The following is a 20,804-nucleotide window of genomic DNA, read 5'->3' on the forward strand; positions in this document are numbered from 1 at the left end:
AAAAGAAGAGTACGCAGTCCAATATTTAGATGAAGCCAGTGTTAAGTCTCCTTGATCTACAGTATAGCCAAAATTTAAAGGCAAGTCTAAGTATGAAATTGTTGCATATAAGAACAGTAGTTTTCCAAATGTAATCCAGGTATATACAAACTGAAAACACATGATGCACACAGTGACCAGGATCCAATTAGTTCCATGTCCCAAAAAGAGCACTGGACTTGTATTTCTTGAACTGCAGCCACCATGGCAAATGACTTTTTGAAACAAAAGAGCATTTCAAAGCCATGATGTAATATATAGCAGGGGTGGCCAACGGTAGCTCTCCGGATGTTTTTGCCTACAACTCCCATCAGCCCCAGCCATTGGCCATGCTGGCTGGGGCTGATGGGAGTTGTAGGGAAAAAAAAACATCCGGAGAGCTACCGTTGGCCACTCCTGATATATAGCATGAATGTCTGTTGTTCAAAATTAAATCAATGTTAGACTAAACAAGCCCTGTGTTAACTTAGGGCAAGTTCTGGATCCCAGCTACTACAGAACTATTTTTTAAAAAAGATAGCCCCCTGTGCAAGCACCAGTCGTTTTCGACTCTAGGGTGACATTGCTTTCACAACGTTTTCACAGCAGACTTTTTACAGGGTGGTTTGCCATTGCCTTCCCCAGTCATCTATACTTCCCCCCCCAGCAAGCTGGGTACTCATTTTACCGACCTTGGAAGGATGGAAGGCTGAGTCAACCTGAGCCAGCTTCCGCTGGGATCAAACTCAGGTCATGAGCAGAGGGCTCTGACTGCAGTACTGCAGCTTTACCACTCTGTGCCATGGAGCTCACTATAGAACTATTTAGCAGAATTCTAAACCCAGGATTGCCAGTTTAGCCTTTATCTTCTTCTTACTATTCTTCATAGAGGTAAAAAGTCCCAGGTACTTAAAATATTTTTAAAAGCTTTAGACAGAAATGGAATCTGAATATTGCATGTTAGTTCCAAGAAGTCAGAAGCAGTCTTCTACCTCAGGTACACGTACACACACAAAAAAAAACCTGAGTTCAAATAATTTTCAGGACCTCCCAGTTAGGATGCTTCCTTCTAGGCAAAAGAAATGAAGTTTACATGCCCAAGAACAACTCTTGTCACCATGTTTAGGGGAAGGGAAAAAGAGGAAGCAATATTTAAACAGGCCATAAGGAGGTCACTGTTACTCACAAAGATAGTACAGCTTGACTTGATCTATTCAGAAGTATCCTTGTAATAGGTGGAGTTTGCCACATTTGCCATCGTACAAAGCTATGGGTTGGCATTTAGATTTATTAATTCAAAGTTTGATCCTAGGCCTTATTCCACTCACATAAGCCAGTTATTCCCACTTCAAGATCTCCACTGATTCCATCCTCCAGCTATGAAACCCCCAGAAGGCTTCCCCAGTTTCCTAAGGTTCAGTAGTCCTCACAAGCAGAATTTTGGGGAGACACAACAGGAAGGAGATGGTGGGAAATGCCCATTCCATGAGCACAAGTGAACATGCAGTGCACAAGATTCCAACCTAAGGTGCTTCACCCAGCTCTATTAAACAGAATATAACTAAACAGAACAAACTAAATATAGCTAAATAGAAGCCCTTATTATAGTCCAAAAGAAAGTCAGGTCTTCTGTTTTTTTGTTGAATGTTATGGATACACCCTACTCCTGCTTGTGTACACAACTGCCTCTCTGCATAACAATTCATACACCAACCCCAGAAGTCATCTAGCCTTTATAATTACATCCACGATACTTAACATACTTCTGTAGTTATTCTTTGTGACCTAGTTTAGTTTAATGTGCTATTACCTGCTGTTAATGTAGTCCATGTGAAAACTCTCTCGCTAGAAGAAGGATTCCTGTTTTCCATCTGTCCCTCTACATGTCCACAGAGAAAGATGTTGGCTTAACATTTGACATAAACTGTGAATGTCTTCCCTTGACTTCTTTATGCAGTTCACTTTTCAGCCAAGAGAAATGCATTCCCATTTAAGTGTGATAGTTCATCTTATCAAGACAACTAAAGTGTTGGACTCATTGGGCTTTAACACCTGGGGCAGGTACTGCCAAAATGAATCAGATCACAACCCAGTCTCCTACTTCTGACAATGACCAATGACAGATACTTAGAAAGTGATACAGGAAGCAATGTCTCTAGTAGAACTTCCTCCTTCTCTGTAGTAGGGATGCTATCAGTTTAAAAAGCTAGCATAGTGCTAAAAGACAGCATGCTGAACAGGAAATTGGAAGGCTACAGCTGAAACTGCAGTGATTTTCCCTCATTCTGCCTGTATCTGTAACAGAAAAACAGTCATATCTAGGTAGAACTCCTATAAACAGAAACAGGAATTGATAGTGTAGATGCCAACACCAACAGACTGTTTCACCTTTATGTCAGATCTTATCAACTTGGCTAACAGGAAAGTGATTTAAACACTAAGCAAAAGTTCAGCAAAAGGGCTGCAAGGCTTTTGGCTCTTGGTAAAAGTAAAGACGTTGGTCTTAACTGCTACAGTGTGAGAAATCCCTTGATGAGACTGTTTCTCCAGTCAGCTATCTACAAGTACTCTTTGTTCCAAAATGTAACTCACTAATAAATTTTACTGAACACTAGAGCATGTTTTCCTGAAGTTTCACAAAGTCAGAGAATTTTTTAACAGTGATAAAAGTTTGCTCTTGCTGGCCTGACATAAGTTGGTTTAAAGATACATTTAGTGCTAAAGTTAAGAAAAAAACAAGTAACTAGATGGTACTTAACACATATATAAGGTTAAATTGTTTGTTTTTTTTAAAAAAAAACCTAGTCTAACTTTGGTCCATAAAATAGCCCAAAGAAATCTGCCAATATTTTACTTCTCTCTTTACCCACCATTCATTTCAAAATAATTCTGACAGGAAATAACAGCCATCCATTTATACCATCAACAAATGATTCCACAGCTAGGTTGGCATCAAAGGCAACAATAATAATTTTGTTGCTGTTGTTTTGGTTAACTCACATACAGGCACTGTTAATTTGTGGAACATCCAACCATGTCTCCTTTAAGGGTATCATTTATATTCCAAGACTTTGTGTTTTCCCTGTACATAAAATACCGTGACAGTACAGGTGTGCGATTCTTCCATTAATTAGTGCATCCCTTTGGGCATGCTGGATAGAATCTAACATCACAAAATTTCAGGGCCTACTGCTACATATCCCATTTTTTTGTGCAGCTTTATGGGTTTGGGGTTTTTTTTAACCAAGAAGCTGATGAACACCAATAAAACTAATTTCACTCTCAATAATTGCAGTGACCTTTACTTGTGGTGCAGTGGTCAGAGCACTTGACTAGAATCTGAGTTCTCCCAAGTTCAAACCCCCCTTCTTCCACACAACTGTGCTGGGTGACTGTGGGCCAGTCATACATACCTAACCCAACCTACCTCTCAGGGCTGTTGTGAGAAAAACAGAGCAGAATTATGTAAGCCGCTCCGGCTCTCCATTGTGGAGAGGGACAGAGTATAAACAAAGTAAATGAAAAACAAAATGAAATGCTTTCCTGAAAAAACAGGAAACAGATATGTCCTACCAGACATTTATTTGTTCAGATGCAGCAATATACACATATATGTGTATGTATGTATAGGACAGTATCAGTTTTGATCATTCAGCAGGACTAATACTAGTAATACTCTAAGAAAAAAAACCTACTGTCTGTAAAGGCCAGGCACCAGAAATAATCTCAAATAATAGATTACTTAGCATTTTAACTTTATTTCTTTAACCTTCCCTAGCAACTCCCCTGTTAACATAGTTTCCTTAAGTCTGATTAAATGAGGTCTGACTCATGAAAACACATATGCTGGAATAAATATTGTTTGTCTTTAAGGTGCCACTGGCTGTAGTGTTTTATTTTTTCTACTACAGTTGATGTGAAATAAAAAAGCAACCTGTCTCATTTTCTATTTTTTATTATTTATGTATTTATTATTATTTATTACATTAAGCTTATATCCTGCCATCTCTGCAAGCGGACTCAGGGCGGCTCACAACATTTTAAACACTCTGTGAGAACATTCCTGTAAGAATGAATGGACCAATACATGTGAGCTCATTAGATATCTGCAATTCAAAAAACCAGACAGAAACACAGACCCCTAATTTATTGGGGAAGAGAATGCTTCCTCCTGGACTTTCACTTTACCCCACTACTTGGGTTGCATCATCTGCACACAAAATAACAAACAAGAATTTTAAGAATCAAGTCCCACGTCTAGACTATTCAGTGGGAACTTTACTCATCCCTGCTATGAAGAGCTGTATCCAGGATACTGTCAACTGGTCAGAGGCTGGACAAGATGACCGAAGTGTTCATCTTCTGATAAGCTACCTTCCATGCTTAGCAATACATCGAGAAGGTATCTCCTATATCAATGAAAGTTTGAAAGTATGCAGCAAAGTTATTTTTCTGCTATAGACCTGAGCTGTTTTCTGAAGACATCCTTTAGAGCGGAGCAGTTCACCACATTCGCATGATAAGAAAAGACAGAGAAAATTCCTCCTCTTTACCTACCAGTAACATGGAAGCTCTCTTCTTTCTTCTCAAAATCTCAAACATCTTATTCATGAACTAGTAAGAATCACCAATAGAATTTGGCTCTTGTTTAGCATCAACAACCTGTTTTGAATCCCTAAAATCTGCTCCATGATTATTAGTTCCACTGTCCTTCTTGACCCCTTCTCACCAATTTCTATGGTTCTTCCTCACAATAATGATATCACAACTAATTCAACAGAATAATCAATCTACCTTTTCCCCCCATCCTGTTCACCTGTCTCCCTCTCTATAGCACTTCAATTTATAGGATTATAAGGTCTCCTATGGTGGATCACAGCAACCTACCTAAGACAGCAGTACTGATATCCTCTCCACCCCATGCTCTCATAAAATTTATGTTTGCATTTTATTCATTAACCCACTTCCCCTTCTCCACAAGCACATCTACCACCCTGGTTTGTAGACCTAGTCTACACAAACAATGGACAAGATGACAAAAAGACTTCCTGGCCTCTATCAGTACAACCTGCAGGATGGGAACTACGTGAGCGAGCATGTTGCCTTTACTATAAGAATTCCTTGTTCCTAGAAACCTAGATCAGAAAGAAAGACTGAGGTTTAGTCACCTCCTTGACATGCTAGCTTCCTGTGGACAATGGTTCTCTACCACCTCCTGGAACCCATCAACATTATCATGTGCAGTCAGGAAGACTTACGTTTCATCTGCGTAGACAAGGCCTGACTCAAGCCTGATCCTTTCCTGTTCTTCAGGCAAGAGAAATACACCCATTTTACTCCAACAGGGATAAGCTTCCACCCAATCCAACTTAAAAGGAGTCCAGTGGCACATTAAAGACTAACATGATATGCTCCTGCATAAACATTAATTCAGTTTATGTTAAACTTACAAAGGAGCAATTTTCATTAGCCTTCAAGGTCCCAGAGGACTTCTGCTTAATTCTGCTAGAACACAAAGTTACCCCCATAGAATCCATCCAACCCAGAAACCACAACCCTTCATCACCACTCATTCCTGGTCTTCCACCCCCATCTTTCCTCTTCCAAATGAAAGCTCTTGTGAGCCAGTTCTGTTGTCATAAGAACATAAGAGAAGCCATGCTGGATCAGGCCAATGGCCCATCCAGTCCAATACTGTGTCCCACAGTGGCCAAAAAAAACAGGTGCCATCAGGAGGTCCACCAATTGGGCCAGGACAATAGAAGCCCTCCCACTGTTGCCCCCCAAGCACCAAGAATACAGAGCATCACTGCCCTAGACAGAGTTCCATCATTTATGCTGTGGCTAATGGCCAATGATGGACCTCTGCTCCAGAGCATCACTGCCCCAGAGCTGGACTAGGACGCTGAATCCCCATATGCCAAACCCACTGCTGATCATGGAGCTCATTCTTTCATCTGTAACCGGGCAAAGGGAGAACCACTGAAGTCACCCCGAGCCCTCTGGAAGAACGGCAGAATACCAATGTGAAAGGTCGGTGCCATGTTGACCTAACTCCCCCCCCCCACTTCACTCCCAGCTCCACTTCACGCGGGAGGAGAGGAAGAAGCAATCGCTCTTCACGGCCTCCTCAAGGTGTGCCCCACAGCCATTCCCCCTCCACACGACGCGCTCTGGAAACCCCGGGAAAGCCGAGGCCCTTCCCCCTCAAGGCTACGGGGGGCAACCAGGAGACGCTGCTCCTGGGCGGCGCCAGGCCCTTCTCGGCCACCCCAGCCCGTCCCCTCCCAGACACTCGATTCTCGAAACCCTTCTGCGTCCCTGGGGCGGCGCAGGGCCCACGGTGCGACTAGGCCATTACGCCAATTGACTAGTGACCCCTGCGGCCATTACCCGGGCGACCCTGACGAACGGACCGCCGCCATCACCTTACCTTCCCCCTCCCTGCCCACCCGCCCCTGGAAGCCTTCGGGGCTCCCGAGCGGGATCCTCCGCCGTCGCCGCTGCCGGAAGTGCCCTCCGAAAAGGAAGCGTCCCCCTCTCCGCCGCCGCTGCCACTGTCGTTACCACACACCAGGCGTTGTCCGGAACTAGCCGGCGACCGCGCGGGCCCATGGGACGTGTAGTCCGCTGATCGGGAAAACTACAACCCCCAGGAAGGATTGCGCGATGGAACGACGTACGGAGAGAGCGATTGAGCGTGAAGGGAGGGGGAAAAAGGAGGAGGGACGGAATCGGAGGGAGGGGGAAGAGGGTGGGTGGGGAATAGCCCAATCAGAGCTCGAAGTTGGAGAACGGGGCGCGGCGATGCCCAAATAGGGAAGAGAGGGGCCGGGGATGGGCGGGGGAGAGAAAGTATTCCAGGCGCTGCAAGACGCAACAGAAACAATCCCCGAGGCGGTGCTCGCGCTTGCTGCTGTTTCTTTTTTACAGCGCCGGCCAAAGGAGCAGTCCCGGTGTGGAGCTAAGAGAGGGAGCGCAGCCAGTCACATCTGCATCTCCAGCATCACTCTTCCGCGGGGCTTGGGAGGCAGGTAAGCGCCCCTCAGTTACTTCTTCTGCAGTAGCGTAGCTTCAGCAGCCGCGGAAGGGAGGGGGGGAAAGTGAACAGCTCCACACCCAGTTTTTTTTTTCCTTAAAACGTGTGTCGTTTTATTTTCGTTAATGAGTTGCGGCGTTATAATACCCTTTGGGGGTTTTTTGTACATTTTTTTTTGTCTTGGTTGACAGATGTTCCAGAAAAACAATGAAAACGCTTCTTAGGGTTTCTTCCCCCAACCCTTTAAATCTTCCCTAGTTTAATAAAGAGGGTTCAACGAATCCCTTTCATACAGTTCGACACTGAGCATTCATTGTTTCTTTCTCCTGTTGCTAGATACGGGGGTACATTGTTACATCCTCCCCCCCCCCCCCTCCGATATTCCAAATCGGATCGATTTTCATTATGGAGATTTGGATTAAATGCGAGATCACTAAAAGAAAACAAATCCTTTTAACTGTGGGTGGGAAATCTGGGTTTCACCTGTTCCCATCCTGTGTAACCACGGCTCACGTGGTAGGACAATGCTGGGGGAGGGGGGCTTAAAAGATGGTCAGAACTTTACAAATACAAGCTCTTCAGGCTAAAAAAAAAATGCCATTTTGGGTTCAACTGGGTACCTCCTTTTTTAAAAGCTGGATGTGTTATTACTGTATCTTAAAGATAGGCAGGTACTTTATAATGCATGTTATTCGGTGTTATAGGCGCTACCAGAGTACCGCTTTAGGTGTATTTCATGTTACCGGTTTGGAGCGAAATGTCTGCTTTGCGAGCTGCTGTTGCGGTGCTAGGGCTTTTTTCCCTGAAATCTCCCCATTACAAACTTTTAAATTGAATGTCAGCCTAGTAAAATGATTGCTAAGCCTTTGGGCATTGTTTGTTTTTTGTAGAGGCTGAAAGCTTTCCATTGAATTTTGTCCCTGGCTCCCAAATGAACCACTGTTTAGTATTTATGCCTCTCTTTTATTTTAGAGGGGAATCTGAAACAATAGTGAATGATGTTGCAAGCCATATAAATTGGGGTAGCGGGTGGCCTTTCACAGGGGTACGCGCAGTGTGACAGAGGCTGTAACCCAGTGCACGCTTTCTTGGGAGTAAATCTTCTTGAATTCACTGGGTTTTACTTCTGAGTCATGCATAGATTGTCCACACGCAGTGGAATCCTAAACAGAGTTACACCCTTCTCAGTCTGTTGACTTTAACAGACGGAAGGGGGGGGGGGTAACTGGTTGGGATTCCACTGATGCTGAGGAAATCAGATAAATAACCAGTCCTGATAATCAGATAAATAACCAGCGCTTGCTTGGAAGTAGTCTGATAAACTGAATGGGCTTTTACTCTCAGGTAAATGTGCAAAGGTGCCTTATGTCAATGTACTCCTCTTTGTCTGTTGGGGGTTATCTGATCAGGTTGCCTGTGAATGTATGGTCAATTAGAATTGCTTATAAATATGGGATAATAACATATATAATACGATTGCTTATAAATACGTGATAACAACTTTGGAAGTTTTACACTTTATTTGGGATTGAGAAAACAGAAGCTGTCATTGTAAAGCAAAATCTGTTGCATATGAGTTCCGTTAGATGACAGAGCTATTGGTGATAACAAAGAGGGAAGCTGGACTGATGCCTCTGAAGACACCCCCCACCCCCACCCCGTGCTGTGGGAATTACATTTCAGATATAGGCAACAGTGGCATTATGTGCAACCATTCGGTTTTCACTTTGCTGCGGCGGAGCGGGGGGGGGGGGAGAAGCAAGAATGCCATGGGATGTATCTGTCCTCTTTTAAGAAAATGTGTATATTTTCAGCATGGTAGGCTTTATAATTTGCTACTCCCCATGTTCTGCTCATTAACGATGAAGGAGATCTCGAAATACTGTACTGTGGTGGCTAACCAGTGAAGTTGTAGCAGTTAAATAATGAAGAAAACACACAGGACTGCAGGCCTTTTCAGTTTTCTCAGTTGATTGTATTACATGTTTAGGAGCAATATAAAAAACCTAATTCAAAATGTTGTAGGGAATTGTCGTCGGATCTTTAGATGTCTGCGAAGAACAAGTGCTAGGAGTTTCTGAGATCTGGCATTTTACTTAATTTTAGATATTGTGAAAATAATCTTGTTTACGTGACCAGAGCATACTAATATGGAATAAAAGATTGGGGCTTTCTCTGAATGGAACTATTTATGAAAGAAGGTATCCCATAACCCACCTGGTTCAGTGGAACTTGCTCCCTAGTACATGTGTGTTTTAAGATGCAGTCAGATTCTAATGGAGGTTTAGCACTGCAGAAAAGGCACCCTTGTGCGTAACCCTACACACTAAGTGTTGCAGTTGATGGAATTACTTTGGGGTAACTGATTGGTGAATTGTAGTTCTTCTGTTGTACTTGCATGGACATATTTACTTGCTGCTGTGTGACAAGATACTTGGGTGGCCTCAGTGATCTGTGTGGTTGGTTCTAAGTATGCAAGTCCCAGTGTTGGAAGTTTTAGAGCCAGGAGAATGTCTTTTGCATCCCCACAGCATGGTGTTTTCTCTCTGTTAATATGGTGTATTCTCCACCATCCTTCATTCCATTGGACCCCCAATCAGCAACCCGAAACCATGCACGGAATTGATTTTTCCATATGAGAGTGCACTATACTGAATGTATGCAGAGTCCACTGCGCTCAGAAGAAATAATGTCTCAAGTAACCTATGTCTTCCCCCCCCCCCAAAAAAAGAAAAGAAAAAAAAAGTTTGGTCTGGTAAAGCAACCTATGTCTCTTTCCCCGACCCCACCCCCACCCCTTTGGTCTGATTTTTCTGCATTAACCATAAGAACGGTGGTGGGCACTTCCCCTTCTGCTGTTCCTTTGATCTGAGTGCACAGTGATGCTTGCGCTTTCTGGCACTTTGTGCATATGATAGAATAGCCTCTTTCTTACGAAAACTTTTGCTCCAGTGATCTAGGGCTGTCACCCAAATAATGAATCTCTTAACAAATGTATGATGCTTTAATCATCTGAGTCTACAGATTTCAGAACAAAACCTACCATTCGGTTTTTTTAACCCTGTAGGTAATAGAAAGTATGTGCTGATAGGTGCCATCTTAGAAGCACCGGAGGAAAGAAGGGGAGGATGGCTCTTCTAAATTGGCGCTCTACCATGATGGTTATATAAGTAGTGCTAAACTAAACTTTTTTTAAAAGACTGCCTGGTTTAAGGGACACCTTCACAATTGTTCAATAAGATCTTGATTGATGAATTTAGCTTTAAAATAAGTGAAGGTTTAAAGCCTATGTATACGTTTTATGGAGTAGAGGTTACTGGATTGCGGTAGGATTTGCTTTGCGTAAACATGGGTTGTTATTGGGTTGCATATATTTTACAGTTGCAATTCTGTGCATAGTTAATTAAGTCTAAGCTCACTGAAATCAATAGGTGTAGATTGGAGTGACACTGCATAAGATTGCGTGTCACCCCTACGGTCATCTTCTAAGTCTCTAGATTGCTACAGCACACTCTAGGTTTGCTTCTATGTACACACAGGTCTTCTGGAATTCTAAACTATAATTGCTTAACAGTAAAATATGGTTCTTAGCTGAGTTTTACAATTCCTTATCTTCCATTCCTATTTATAAGACATCCAGAGAACCACTTAAGCACACTGAAGCACTGGAACATGCGGCAGGTCTTCTGCAGTTTCTTGACTACAGTGTAAGGATGTTCTTGAAGGTTCCCCCACCCCAAGTTTTGACAGGTAAATGTTGTGTGGAATAAGAAGCCGCAGTCTAAGATGAGAGAAGGGTTTGGAAATTTTGCTGTGCCCTTGGCACCTTCTCATGTGTATGTTTGGTTTTAACCTGGTTCTTTTAATTTTCTTTCATTGCACAAACACACAAAAATGGAATTCCAATCCTTTGGGCTTCCTGATAGGTGATTAGTATGGCTAGAATAGTCTGCAGGTACGTGGTTCTGGGTCAGTTTTTGCTGATGCTACCTGTGAACTCATGCATGACCTTGAGAGCCTAAGTGGAAGAGCTGGTTATAGGGCCAGCAGGCAGCTCACTTCCCTCATTCTCCCTCACTGTCAGGGGTCTGGGCTCGGCCTGACCCTCTTTCTTCTTCCTTTGAACCTCACTTGACTGTGGAGGGAAGGTGAAAGGGTAGTGCTGATGTCATGCCACATTGTGTGGGGCAAGGAGAGTGGGCATTGCTGTGCTCCAGTGCTGGTGTTTGCACCACTATTGTGGAAGGAGGAGCATGAGACCCACCCTGCACAGGCTCTTATCTGGGAGAACTGGGTTTGATTCCCCACTTCTCCACTTGCAGCTGCTGGAATGGCCTTGGGTCAGCCATAGCTCCCACAGAGTTGTCCTTGAAAGGGCAGCTAGCGTGAGCCCCACCTTCCTCATGGGGTGTCTGTTGTGGGGGAGGAAGGTAAAGGAGATTGTAAGCCACTCTGAGATTCAGAGTGACGGATGGGGTATAAATCCAATGTCATAATTTTCTGGCACCTGGGGACGAGAAGGATGGGCAGCAGCTTCTTGCCACAGTTTGGGGGATGAGATCAGCGAGTGCCATCTTTCTTGCATCCTGGGGTGGAGAGGTGGATGGGAGCCGTGTTACCACCTCCTTGCAGGGTGGGCGCTGTCTTGCCTCCCTGCAGGGGGACAGCTTGGTTTGACCATGAATTGAACATTATAACAATATGCAATGGCTGCTTTGAATTCCCAGCTTTCATTTTTTTAAAAGTAAGCCTCTAGCATCCTTTCATTGTGGAGATATCATGGGAAAGGCACATCTCCCCAATGAAAGGCACTGAAGTCTTACACTTTTTAAATGAAAACTGTGAATTCAGAGAATTCGTGCATGCATACAAAAACTTGTGCCCAGAATTAAGCTTTGTTGGTCTTAAAGGTGCCACTGCACTCAGAACTTCGTTCTGTGACACACTGTGTTACAACATTATGTTCATATAACAATAACAGTTTCCAGTTTTTTTAAAAAGACAACTGAAAAGGCCCAGTGGTGTGGGGAAGAAGATGGCATCTTTTAGGGGACTGAAGCAGGAAAACGATGCCATGTGTAAGCCCCAGTGTTGGTATTCTACGCCACACATGCATGTCCTCAAGTGGAAAACATGGCACATTAAAAATGTGCTATTTAATGCAATAAATAGTTGGTTGTCACCTGCAGATTGAAGGCAGTGTGTTTTGTTATAAGTAATATACCCGTTAGAGTCTGCAGACCAAGAGCTGATCAACAATCACATAAAACTGAACTATATGTCCAGCCCTATATAGAATAAATCCAAGGAAATAACAGGTTTTTTAAAAAACAACAACTATGAAGCAGTGTGTGAAAATGCCAGTAAAGCTGAAGGATAAGCTCGACACTCAGTAACAACCTGTAGGTTCTGACCAAAGCCGTTAAAGCAGCAGCAGTTTTAATTCCCAAACGTGAAGGGTTGTTTCTAAAATTGCTTTCTACCAAATCTTTCACCACTTAGGTGAAAGAGGATTTAGCAGAAGGGGGAGCTAGGGTTGCCAGCCTCCAGGTGAGGCCTGGTGATTTCCCAGAATTAGATATACCCACAGAACGGTGATGAGTTTGCCTGGAGAAAATGACTGATTTGGAGGGTGAATTCTATGGCATGATACCCGAATGAGCTCCTTTTCTGAAAACTCCAGGAATTTCATATCCTGGAGTTGGCAAAGGGAGTTGTTGGATCCAACCCAGTAAAATGTGCAAAGACTAGACACACTCTTACTATGTATGGAACTAGTCCTTCCAAATGATAATGCAGTTTTAGGGAGTTCCTTAGACACATGGAATAGGTACTGGAGAGCCAGTTTGGTGTATTGGTTAAGTGTGCGGACTCTTATCTGGGAGAACCGGGTTTGATTCCCCTCTCCTCCATTTGCACCTGCTAGCATGGCCTTGGGTCAGCCATAGTTCTGGCAGAGGTTGTCCTTGAAAGGGCAGCTGCTGTGAGAACCCTCTCCAGCCCCACCCACCAGGGTGTCTGTTATGGGGGAGGAAGGTAAAGGAGATTGTGAGCCACTCTGAGACTCTTCGGAGTGGAGGGCAGGATATAAATCCAATATCTTCTTCTACTACTGAGGATTGTTCTCTACATGTTTTTACTATGGGACGTTAGATCAAGGGCAGGTGGAGTCAGTCTCCATCTATTTATCTTGCTCTTCCTCGTAGGAGGGTCACTTCAAGACTTTTGTCCTCTGTGTTATTCTCAGCACCTCTGCTGAGTAGGTTGACTGAGAGGCAGTGATTGCCTCACGAACACCCAGTGAGTTTCACGAATTTGTATCTGAGTTTTGGTTTGAATCTGAATCTCACTGACTTCCCATACCAGAATGGAACACAGCAGGTCAAGGAGAAAGCCAGGATCAAATCTGGCTCTTTGGAAATTGAGCCTGAAGGTGTTTGGCAGGTCAGGGAAAGCTAGGACAGAACTTGATGGGTTGGGAGAAGAGCCAGGGTGTTTGGCAGAACCAGGCAGGTGGGAGGAATCTGGTTGATTGACTTTTCAACAGTGTTTACCTCATTAAAAAAAAAATTGTCCCACGTTTCTCCCCAATGGGATTCAGAATGGTTTATATAATTCTTCTCTCCTCCATTTTATCGCCACAAGACCCCAGTGAGGTAGGTGAGGCTGAGAAACTGATTGACCCAAGGTCACCCAGCAAGAGGCCCAAGTGGGGATTCAAACCCAAATCTCCCAGAAAATGTTATTGTTAGAAATGTTAGAAAATGAACCCATATAATAACAAACATTTGACAACCGGATGCATGTGTTTGCACACACCCATGAAGCTTCCATCTACTGAATCGGACCATTGGTCTCTCAAGGTCAGTATTACCACATCAGACTGGCAGTGGCTCTCCAGAATCGCAGATGGGGATTTTTCACATTGCCTGCTGTGTGGTTTATCGGGGGGGTGGCAGGATTGAACCCAGGACCTTCTGTGTGCAAAGCAACTGCTGTACTGCTGAGCTGTAGTCTTTCCCCAAATGTATAATGGTAAACTCAAAACTATTCCTAGTGGAGCTTAGATATTGTGAAAGAAAGCGAGGGAGATGGGTCTTCTAACTGGGGATGCTGCAGATGAGGCTTGCTTGATGACTTCCTCTCTGTCTTTTAAACACCCAGCCTAAAAGTGTGTGTGTGATTTCTTTATCCAGTGGTTTCACTAAAGGGGATTGTCTTTTTTTCAACTGTTTTATGTTCTGCTTCTGACCCGAGGACTGTTTTATGGACTTTTAAAAGGCTGTTCGGTGTTTGCTTTATGCTTCTTTATACCCTTGGCTTGATTTTTAATGGCTTATTTTTAATCCTGCTAATTTATGTTTTTTAATGATTTTATGGTACTGTTTGTACTCATGAGCCACCTCGGGGTCTGGAGTGGCAAGATATATGTTCTGGAAACAAATGAAATAAATTTTGCTGCTCTAGTCTAAACCCCTTAGCTTCTTTTTTTGTGCCAAAGGAAATACAATTTGGGTGCCCCCTTCTCTTATCACCACTACTATGGATAAGAGTATTCTTGGAAAGGGAAAAACAGATGCTCATTTTTGGAATAAGAAGTCTTGGCTTAATGTCACCGCCCGTCTCTGAAAGCCCAGAATTAAGATTTTAAATGCTTCTTGATATGGGTGTCATGACAAGTGCATCAGCAGCCGTCGCATCCTCCTCCTGTTTGCAGCGTTGCCATTCTCGTTCCATTTGTTGGAATGAAGCGGAGAGGACATCTGCTGTTTGTTGCACTAATGGAACAACTAATGTAATGAAGTGAAGCTGTATGCTTAGCTGAATTGAAATAAATGGCTCAGCTAAATGAAATATGAGGGTTAGCAAATCGCCCCCTCTGATCTTTGCAGGGGGCTTGTTGACTTATCGTGCCCTTTCTCTGGGCGGCTTGGAGTAGCATATATGGGATCATTCCATTTATCCTCTCTTCAGAGGGAGTGTCTTGTCCAAGGCTATCCAAAGAACATCATGGCACAGCCTGGGCCTCTCTTTAAGGGTGTCCAGATAGATCTATGATTCTCCATTTGCAAGACTTGACCAAGACTGTTAATGATAGGACGTTTTGGAGGGCATTAATTCATAGGGTTGTCATGTCGGAAGTGACTAAATGGCACTTAACACACCTGTGGGGGGAGGCTTCTTTCTGATTTTCGATATTGTCATTGTGAGCTTCTTATGGTGATTTCCTAAACAGTGACCTTTCCTAAACTGATTCATTTCAATGGAATTTCAGTGGTGCTAGGAGGGCTTCTGGAGTTCTGGTTCCATTGATGGACCTCCTGATGACACCTGGGTTTTGGCCACTGGAATTCTGGTCCCATTGGTGCACCTCCTGATGACGCCTGGGTTTTGGCCACTGGAATTCTGGTCCCATTGATGGACTTTCTGATGATACCTGGGTTTTGGCCACTGGAATTCTGGTCCCATTGGTGGCCCTCCTGATGACACCTGGATTTTGACAACTGTGTGACAGAGTGTTGGACCAGTTGGGCCATTGGCCTGATCCAACTTGGCTTCACTCTCTCTTTAAAAAAAAAAAAAAACTTTGAAGAATGTAACACAGTTTACGGTGGCACCATTAAATTTCTGTCTCATTTTGAAAGGTTGATGTTCCTGTTGTGTGTGTTTCTTTTATCCTCCTATCTGATGCAAAAAAAAGTTAACATTGTGTAAGTTGACAGGGATGAGGAAGTATTCCACATGAGGAAACAGAAAATAGTGCAAGAGTGAATGTTCGTGGATTTATTTGCACAAGGAACAAGCAAAACAAGGATTTTCAAGTTGGAAAAGTGGGGGGATCTCAGTAGTACCCCAAGGTTTGGCTGCTTTCTACCCTGCTGCAGTGTGTATGCTCCTTTCCACCTCTTTTTTCCTTTAAAACAACATTTTCCTTTAAAACAACATTAGTGAACTATCATGCACAAAATATAAAAACTGAATTCTGGGTTTCGAGAGCACATTCTCCAAAAGATAGTACCTTTAAGATTTAATAACACGAAATGCAAGTTGCTTGGCTTTGCAGTTCCCAGTGAACGTCATTCATCTTACATTTTATTTTTGCATCGTGTGAAAATGATGTAATGAAACCTCTCCCTCTTTCAATCTGGGTGATACCAAATTGTAATCACTAAAATTTCATTAGGTAAGTAAAATATAAACTTTGCTGTAGAAAAGACCAAGAGTCCAGTAGCAGCTTAAAGCAGTGACTCACAAGATCTGTTACCCTGCTGCAAATTTTGTTAGTCTTTAAGGCAGGTGTGTCAAACATGTGGCCTAGGGGCCAAATAGGAGGGTTCCTATCAGCCCCCAAACAGCTAGTTGTCATCTGCTTCCTACTCCCTCTCTCTTGCTCTGTTCTGCATCACAGCTTGCTTTGACAGGCTTGCTCAGTTGCACAGGAGCTACGGAGCAATACCTCTATTTTCTTCATTGGCTGAGGCGCCTCCCTTGGGGAGGAAGGGGTGGGGAGGCAGAGCTTGCTTTGCCAGGCTCTCTCAATTGCACAGCAGAGCTACTGAACCAAGCCTCTCTTCCTTCAATTGGCTGAAGCTCCTCTCCCTCCTGGTCCCCTGGGGAAGGAAGGAAAGAGTCAGAGCTTCCTTTGCCCAGTTCCCTGGATCCCATGGGAGAAAGACAAAGAAAGTACCTTTAAGGCCTATGAGTGCTAATGTTTTAAGCATATTTTAAGGTGTTTTTATTTTTTTAAAAAAATCTTTAATTGTGTTTGTGTCTTTTATAAAGTTTATATCTCTGCTACCTAAACTTAAATAGAAACACACATGGCCCGGCCTGACAAGGTCTCATTTATGTCAGATACGGCCCTCATAACAACCGAGTTTGACACCCTTGCTTTAAGGTGCTTCTGGACTCCTGCTCTTTTCTATTGCTACAGACAGACTAACACAGCTACCCATCCTGTTTAGCTTTGCTGTAAGCCAAAGTAATGACACACTATTACTGCTTGTATACTCATGGCTCTCTTATGCCTGCATTGGCGAAATCAGTATGTCTATATTGCTGAGTTTTAAAATGAAGATTTTCTATTCTGCCTGGGTGGCGCAACACCCCCTCTTCTGAACACTTTCGCTAGAGCAGCATTCTTGTTATGCCAGTCTAATGGACTCTTTGCAAGAAAAACGTTGACCCTTCCATCATTACAACACTCTAAGAGGCCATCTGCACATTACACAAAAGCAGGATAATAAAATTCTGGATTGTGCCCCTTTCACCCAGCTAATGGAACATGTATTTTAAACAGTCTCTTCATGTAACTAGTTTTCTGTATACCGAGTGCTGCCCTTTTCTCTACGGTTATTTTACTACAAGCAGGGAGTTCACACAGGGAAACACTTAAAAAAAAAAAAACCCAGTGTTCACCCGCCACTGGAAGTGGTGCAGTCCAGAATTCCGTGACTGGGAAGCCTTTAACTAAACAATGCCCTTTCAATCCACTTTCATTGCAATTTCCAATTGGATTCTGCCAGTTCACACAGTAAAATCCAGTGGAAAAGTGCATTGAAAGTGGATTGAAAGTGCATTATTTAGTGTGTGAGATTGCAGCCCCAGTCTCAGGACTGATTCACGTGTTAGCAAGACAGGGCCTCAAGAATGCAACTATTTGACCTGTTTGGGAACCTTAATACATACTGAAGGCTTACGTGTAAATTTCCCCATCAGTACAAACAGTAATTCTCTGGGGCAATTTCAGGTCTGGGAAAATGGCACTGGGGGACAGCTTAGACTTCTCTCTCTCTCTCTCTCTTTTTGGCCTAGGAATTAAGTTCTCAGTGGGGAGTTCCCAATGCCCATGTCAAAGAATCGTATTTGGTGACGTTTGAATCAGACCCAAGGCTCAGTCTACGTGGACAAAGAGCTGAAAAGCTAGCAGTTATAGTAGCTGCAAGTGTGAATACTCCATCATGCTTAACTCCCTGTATATTGGGGGGGGGGGGCACCCTACAGCTCAGGAAGTGGTGTTGATACCTGATTGGGGTTTCCATTGATGGCAATGGGCACCCTTTGCCACTGACAGCCTCAGGAATATCAGCCTCAGGAATATCAGTGGTGAGGCACATCTCTTGGTAAATGAGAACACAGCATAATGAACTCTGACTTCAAACAATGCTAAAATAAGCTCTATGAACAAGCTGTGGAAATTCTGAGCACCTGGGAGGAGCCATGTTGCTTTAACAGCCCATCCACAGAAGGGGAGGATGCTGGAGCCTTCAGCAGGAAAACCACCACCTTGCCAGGCCCTGTCCACTCAAAAGGTATGGTACAGGACTCCTAGTGTCACATTCTCAGGGCGCAGGCAGGCACGAGTCCAAAGCCAGTCCAAGGTCAAAGTCCAGGAAGTCAAGCAGGAGCCAAGTCACCAATGTAGAATCACAAACCGGAATCAGAAGTCAATGTCCAAAAGCCAAAAGGTCAGGGTGCTAAGGAAATCAAGCAGGTCAGGATCAGGAATCAGGAAGGAACGTGGATGCAAGCCAGAGAACAGACTTGTTGCTTCCACAAGGTTACCAGGTCCTGGATGGGAGCTATATGGGAGTCTTAATCAGCCTTCTCCCTGGGTGGCAGTGACTCTGCTAGAACTCAGGGCTAAGAGATCTGAAGCATCGACATGCCTCATGTCTTCACTCTGAAAGTTCTTTCTGGAGCCTGCTTCAAACTCTTGAGATGGGAGGAGGAGAGCTTGGGGGAGATTGATCGTCAACAGCTGACACTGGTGCCTGGAGAGTGATTGATGGGCCAGATGCTGTTTGTTCAGCTGAGAAACTGGCTGGCAACTCTTCCAGGTCTGTTAACCCTTCCAGCTCCTCCTCATCAGGGCTCATGACACCTAGGCCCATGCAGATAAAGCCTTGTTCTTGAAAACTCCACCTGAGGAGGACCGGCCAGAGCTCTTACCAGTGGTTTATGAGGAGGCTTGGGAATTGAGAGGTAGGAGCTGGGGAGAAGCTAAACCTCCCAGACTTGTCAACATGCTGGGGCCTTCAACAAGAGATGTTGGAGAGTACACAGGAGCACGATCCCAAACCTATAGCCTCTGACAAAGTTGCAAGTTCTGTTTGCCTATGTCCTAGATGGTCATTTAATATGCCAGGGCAGTGGCTTAGTAATCAAAAACAGTGTCTTCCCCTTTGCAAACTGATTTCCGTGATCCTCCGTTTCCAAGGCTGACTTTTCCCTAGAAGCTAAAATGACTTAACTGAAGCTGTTGACTTAATTGAGGCTATCGACTTAACTGAGGCTGTTCAGGTGTTCAAAATGTAGTTAACCAGAAGCCTACGGGGCCTACCCCTCTGATACTTTGGGGGTAGCCCTCACTCCTCATCCCAGGGCTGCCCCTCTCCTTTCCCCCTGCGTGATTTCAGTTGCGCAAGAGGGGCACCCAGGAGCAGCCACTGCCCATCCCATGCCATTTAAAGGGCCCGCAAATCAGCTTATCGGTGGACCCTAAATCACACAGAAGAAGCAGCAGGAGCAGTCACCAGCCTCCTGCGCAATTTAAAGGACCCCCTCCCCGTGCGGCCTCTAGCTCAGCCCAACAATACTGAGCAAAGTTGCTGTTGTAAGTCTGGTTCCTCCAATCTGAAAACCCGCTGCTTTGTTCTCTCCCTGCATACAGAAGGCCTGGGAGGTAGAAACATAATAAACCTGCCTTCTCTGACCCTTACAAGGGAGTTTTGGGGCTGTCTGATTGCTGTGGTGCTGCAGTTACTGGAGGGGCGGGACTGAACTCTGTCTTTTGTCTCGAAGAGGCAAGTTTTATTTAAGCTACAAAAGCGATTAATGTAACTGTGAATTTTCAGCATCTAATCCTGGGATCCATGCCCAGCAAATTGTCCTGTCAGGCAGGGATGGTGGAAGCTGGCTCTGTGCCACTGGATGAGTTCTGTGCCAATGATAATTATAATTTATGTTAATTAGTCTTTTGGTTCTTAAAATTTCTATATAAGTTTTAGATATATTTGTGGTCCTTTGTGGACTATTCAGTTTCCTCTTGCATAACTATCAAATATCATCCGGCATATAGTGAAGAGTATATATAGTCAAGCAGTCTCTTTTGACACTCTCATTTTCTGGGCGAAAGGGATTGATGCTATCTGTTCTCTCTCTTGGTGTCTTTCCAGAGAGGAGACACAGTGCCTAACGAGGGCTAATATATTTTAATATTTAATTTAATTGGTTCAGTAAATCTGTTTCTCTGGAATACTTTCTCTCTATCCACGTTAAAGTAGGGTTTAAAACATGCAGTTGCTATGTGCTTCACGCAGCAATTCTGGACGTGTGCAGACTATTGTTCTTTTTGAGAATTCACAGTGATTCCCCCCACATGCGCACACATTTTGGCACACAACCCTAGCTTTCTAGCATCTTCAGAGCACATGTATACCTAAGAACATAAGAAGAGACCTGGTGAATAAAACCAGTAGGGCATCTAGTCTAGCATCCTGTCTCATACAGTAACCAACCAGTTTCACTAGAGGGCCAATAACGGGGCATAGTAGCCAAAGCCTGGCATTGCTTCCTGGCACTTGTATTTAAAAGCTGACTGCCTTTGAATGGGGAGGTTCCTTTTATTCACTATGGCTAGAAGGTGCTGATAAATCTATCTACTATGGCTCTGCCGCATCTATTTTTAAAACCGTCTGTTCCTGTGGCTGTCACTACATCCTCTGTCCCCATTCCCCCCGCCCCC

At 44.0% G+C, this 20,804-nt stretch overlaps 2 protein-coding genes across 3 annotated transcripts in view; one reads left to right on the top strand and one right to left on the bottom strand.

Annotated features, from left to right (window-relative positions):
* PDCD10 (programmed cell death 10) overlaps nucleotides 1-6,760 on the bottom strand; it is a 31,003-nt gene extending 24,243 nt beyond the window's left edge. Inside the window, exon 1 of one of the 2 annotated variants that reach the window (XM_060242449.1) lies at nucleotides 6,593-6,760. The gene's annotated coding sequence lies outside the window, so the exon portion shown is untranslated. Of the gene's footprint in view, nucleotides 1-6,451 lie in introns of both variants that reach the window. The other variant, XM_060242448.1, reaches the window with a different exon arrangement.
* SERPINI1 (serpin family I member 1) overlaps nucleotides 6,733-20,804 on the top strand; it is a 131,247-nt gene continuing 117,175 nt past the window's right edge. The window contains exon 1 of the mRNA XM_060242447.1: nucleotides 6,733-7,052. The gene's annotated coding sequence lies outside the window, so the exon portion shown is untranslated. The remainder of the gene's footprint in view (nucleotides 7,053-20,804) is intronic.

This window comes from Heteronotia binoei, chromosome 6 (genome assembly GCF_032191835.1).
Source record: "Heteronotia binoei isolate CCM8104 ecotype False Entrance Well chromosome 6, APGP_CSIRO_Hbin_v1, whole genome shotgun sequence".
NCBI lineage: Eukaryota > Metazoa > Chordata > Lepidosauria > Squamata > Gekkonidae > Heteronotia > Heteronotia binoei.